The following is a 5,654-nucleotide window of genomic DNA, read 5'->3' on the forward strand; positions in this document are numbered from 1 at the left end:
CACTTTAAGTAATAGCATATTTTTGTCTACATTCAACTTCCTTGGGTATATATTCAAGTGTTCTTCATATCAGTGAATGACAAGCCAATCCCTGAGTTCTTCAGAACAAAGAAAACTTTTCCAAGTGACCACATGGACAGGATATAAAAGGTGCAACACAACATCATTTCAGTTTTTCGATTAGAGTTTAAAAAAAAAAATAAATAAGTAGGCCAAATCCATGTTTTATTGAAGACTCCTGAACTCAAAAAAGTCAAGGGAAAGTTACACTCTGGAGTGAAGTGAACCCTTTCTATTACAGCAGCATTCAGAATCTCTTGGTAATATTTGTTAAATTTGAGTGAAAAATGAACTCAGCGTGGCTTTGGGTCGATGGTGGCCTCTGCTGATACATGCTCATTTCGTTTCATTGTGGTTTATACTATCGTCCTGTGTATATATTACGTTTTTCAAATATTGAAGGTTTGTGACAAACCTGTCTCTAGCAAGACTGTTGGTGCCATGTTTCAAACAGCGTTTTTTTCACATTGTTGTCTCTGTGTCACATTTTGGTAATTCTAACAATATTTCAAACTTTTCCTAGTGCTATTGCACACTTAATAAATGTAACTTCTACATGGACTGAGAAACAAAAATTCATGGGACTTGCTTTATTACAGTATTTGCTTCATTATGATTGTGTGGAAATGCATCTGATGTGTCATAACAGGTGTGCATGTTTTGGTGAAATCCTTTCCCCATATGTGTGAGCAGGACCTAGGGACTTGCTTCAAAGAATAGAATATAGCCAAAGTAAGGACATTTTACCTTCAAGTATAGGGTGCAAAACAGAACAAGTTTTCATCATAGTGATATTCTTTTTATCTCCTACCCACTCTCTTTGAATTAAGCCAATGACCATGCTGTGAGATGACTTATAGAGAAACCTATGTGGCTAGACACTTAGAGAGACTTCTGGTAAGTTACACAAAAGAAACTGAATCCTGCCACAACCACATAAGTGACCTTGTAAGGAAATCCTCTCCCACTCAACCCTTGAGATGATTACTCTGGGCAACATCTTGATTGCAGTCTAGTGAAGAGTCCTGCACTCTTTAGGCAAAGAATCAAGTTAACAAGCAGATATTGCAAAATATCTTGTTTTCTTATATACCAACATACATTAATTAAGGAGATAATATGGAACAGATGGTGACATTAAAATTAGCAAAAAGCATGAATCTCCAATAAACAAAATCCTAAGTCCCAACCAAAGGCTAGAGGAAGGAAAGTAGAGGGTATCATTAGAGAGACACATCTTAAATGTTGTTGTTGTTGCTGTTAGGTGCTGTTGAGTGGCCTCTGACTCACAGAGACCTTATGTACAACAGAATGAAACACTACCAAGTCCTGTGCCAGCCTCATGGTCCTTACTATGCCTGAGCCCATCCTTTCAGCCACTGTGTCAATCCATCTTGTTGAGGGCCTTCTCCTTTTTTGTTGAACCTCCACTTTACCAAGCATGAGATTTGGAAATAGTATCAGATTCTTGGTGTAAAACCCAAACCAAACTCACAGCCATCAAGTAAATTCTGACTCATAGTGATCCCCATTGGGTTTCTGAGGCAATAAATCTTTACTGAAGTAGATTGTCTCATCTTCCTTCCACTGAGTGGCTGGTGGGTTTGAACCTTCTGGTTAACAGTCAAATGTCTTAGGCACTGTGCCATCTGAGCTCCTTTTATTTGATAAATTTCTTGCAGTTTCTAATATTAGTGTCACTCTGATTCTTTTTAAAAAAAAAGAAAAGAGTTTGAATTTCATATTAATATCCACTCTTCTTTCACTTTGTCCCACTGTGGTAGCTTCCCTCTTTGTGTGAGCCTGGAAACTATGCCACTAGTATTTCAGTACCAACAGGGTGATTCATAGTGAAAGGGTTTCAGTGAAGCTTCCAGAAGAATACAGACTGGGAAGATTTACAGGGCCTTCCACTTGTGAAAAAAAGTGGAAAATTAAAAGTTTATGAATAGCAGTAAAACACTGTGTGATATATTCCTGAAACTTTATGAATAGCAGGAAACATTGTATAATATGGTTCCTGGAGATGACCTTCACAGGTTGAATGCACTCAGAATATGACACAGAGTATGATACAGCTGCCTCCTTAAAGTAGTGTCAACCTCAAAGACATGGATGGAGTAAATCTTTCAGGGTCATCATTTGCTGATGGGACACAACTCAAAATAAGAAGAAATAGCTACAAACATTAATTAATACTAGTAATGTGTCATGTATGAAGTATGACACTTGGAAAATTAGAAAGAGGACACTGAAATGGAATGCATAGATATCAATAACCTAGGCATTAGTGGCTAAGGTGCTTGACTGATAACCAGAAGGCTGGCGGTTCAAACCCACCAACCACTCCTCAGAAGGAAGATGGGGCAATCTACTTCCGTAGTGATACTGCTCGGAAACCCAAGGAGGTGTAGCTATGAGTCAGATCCGACTCGACGGCACATAACAACAACAACAACAACAACAACAACAACAAGGCATTAGTAAGCTGAAATGAACTGGTATTGGCCCTTTTAAATCAGAAAATCCTATGATCTAACATGCTTGGAATGACAAATTGATGAGGAATGGAATCATTCATTATTAAGAAGAACATTTTAAGGGTATTCTAAAGTGCAATGCTATCAAAGATAGAATAATATCCCTATGCCTACCAGGAAAACTGGTAGCATAGTGGCTAAAGCACTTGACTGTTAACCAGAAGGCTGGCAGTTCAAACCCACCAGTCACTCCTTAGAAGGAAGGTTGGGCAATCCTACTTCCGTAGTGATACTGCCTCAGAAACCCAAGAAGGGGTCACTATGAGTCTGGGCCAACTCGACAGCACATAACAACAACAACAACAACAACCAGGAAAACCAGTTAATATTACTATTATTGAAATTTATACACCAACAACTAAAGCCAAAGATGAAAAAATTAAAGTTGTTTGTTTCTTTTAACAAACTTCTGCACTCTGAAATTGACCAAACATGCAGTCAAGAAGTCACAATAATTACTAGTGATGACAATGTGAAATTTGGAAACAAAGAAGCAGCTTCGATAGTTGGGAAATATGGCTTCAGTGATAGGAATGATGTCGGAGATTGCATGATAGAATTTTTCAAGACCAATGATATTCATTGCAAAAACTTTTTTTTTTCAATAACATAAATGGAGATTGTATACATAGATCTCACCAAATGAAATAAACAAGAATCAGATTGACTACATGTGTGGAAAGAGATGATGGAGAAGCTCAGTATCATAGTCAAAACAAAGCCAAGAACTGACTGTGGAACAGATCATCAATTGCTCATATACAAGTTCAAATTGAAGCTGAGGAAAATGGAAACTAGTGCATGAGAGCCTGAATATGGCCTTGATTATATCCCACCTGAATTTAGAGACACAGGAGGCAAGGGTAGATTAGACACAATGAACACCAATGAGTGAAGACCAAACAACTTGTGGGATGACATCAAGAAAAGATAGATGTAGAAAGCAAAAGACCATTGAAAAGACAGAAAAAAAAAAAAAGAAAGAAAGAAAAGACCAAAATAGATGTCAGAAGAAACTTTGAACTTGGCCTTAAAAGGACAGTAGCTAAAATGAATGGTAAAAATAATTAAATATAAAACTTAACAGAATATTTCAAAGGACAACTCAAGAAGACAAATTATAAAGAAATGTGCAAAGACCAGGAGTTCAAAACCCAAAAGGGAAGGGCATGATTAGCATTTCTCAAGCTGTAAGAACTGAAGAAAAAAAAAAAAAAAAAAAGCATGCCTGAAATTGCAGTATTGAAAAATTATTTGGCAAAATGTTGAATGATGCAGGAAGCATCAAAAGAAATGGGAGGAATATACACAATCACTGTATCAGTAAAAGATTGGTCAATATTCAAGTATTTCAGGGGGTGGTATATAATCAAGAACCAAAAGTATTGAAGGAGGAAGTCCAAGTTGCACTGAAGGTATTGGCGAAAAACAAGCCTCCAGGAATTGCAAATATATCCATTGAGATGTCTCAATAAATGAATGCAGTGCAGTGCTGGAGGCACTGGAAGAAAGCTACCTGGCCAAATAACTGGAAAAGTTCAATATTTGTGCACAATCAAAAAAAAAAAAAAAAAAAAGATGATCCAAAATAATGTGGAAATTATCAAACAATATCATTAAATCACATAGAGAAAATTTTGCTGAAGTTATTTCAAAAACACTTATAGCAGTTTATTGACAGGGAATTTCCAGACATTCTACCACAATTCAAATGAGGACATGGTACAAGGTATATAATTGTTGAGGCCAGATGGACCTTGGCTGGAAGTAAAGAATATAAGAAAAATGTCTACCTGTGTTTTATTGACTACACAAAGATATTCTCCTGTGTGGATCACAAAAAATTATGGTAACATTGGTAAGAATGACAATTCCAGAACACTTACTTGTCATCATGAGGAACCTGTACAAATAGCAAGAAGCTGTCATTCAAACACAAGGGAATACTACATGATTTAAAATAAGGAAGTTGTGAATACTTTCACCACAGTTATTCAATCCATATGATGAGCAAATAATCTGAGAAGCTGGATGATATAAAGAAAACAGCACCAGGATTGGAAGAAGACAATCTGCCATATGCAGATGACACAACCTTGTTTACTGAAAGCGCAGTTGTCAGGAAGCACTTACGGATAAATATCAGAGACCAAAGTCTTCTGTGTGGACTATAACTCAATAGAAAGAAACTAAAAATCCTTACAACTGGACCAATAATTAACATCATGGTACATGGAGAAAATATTGAGGGTGTCAGAGATTTCATTTTACTTGGATCCACAGTCAACATCCACGGAAGCAAAGAAATCAAACATCATATTGCACTGGGCAAATCAGTTGCAAAAGACCTCCTTAAAGTGTTAAGGAGCAAACATATTGCTTTAAAGATTAAGCTGTGCCTTCCTTACTCAAGTCATGGTATTTTCAATCTCCCTATATACATATGAAAGATGAATACTGAGTAATGAAGACCCAAAAATAATTGATGCTTTTGAATTGTGGTGTTGGTGAGAAATACTGAAAATACTGTGGACTGCCAGATGAATTAATATTTCTGTCCTGAAAGTGAAGAAAGAATGATCCTTAGAAGAAAGAATGGCCAGGCTTCATACAACAAATATGGGTCATGTTCTCAGGTTATTTTTGTCCTTTTTGCTATTATTCTTAATCTTCCCTTCCCACGTCCCAGTTTTCAGCATTTATTCTTTTCCATGTTCCTGGTTGAAATATTTTTTTAAAAAAAATTTTTCCCCCTTTTTTCTCATGGTTAACCCCTTTCTTTGTTTTTCTTTTTGCATTTTTCCCATTTATTTTCCTTCATTATTCTCTTCCCTACTTTCTTTCTCTTAATGCCCTATCCCCAGATAAAGTTTTCTGTTTTTTTTCTTCTTCTTTTTCCCTTTTTTGGTTACTGTTCCTGTATGATTACATGGCGTGTTTTTTGTCCCTGGGCTTTTAGTTTTTTGAAGGTTATTCAATTATAATTTGTGTCTAATTGAGTGGGAGACAACAATAGTCCCCATAAGACACAACTACACCCACAACTCCTACAAC

The sequence above is a fragment of the Orycteropus afer genome, unplaced genomic scaffold (genome assembly GCF_000298275.1).
Source record: "Orycteropus afer afer isolate SDZICR_OR568_19922 unplaced genomic scaffold, OryAfe1.0 scaffold01216, whole genome shotgun sequence".
NCBI classification, from domain to species: domain Eukaryota; kingdom Metazoa; phylum Chordata; class Mammalia; order Tubulidentata; family Orycteropodidae; genus Orycteropus; species Orycteropus afer.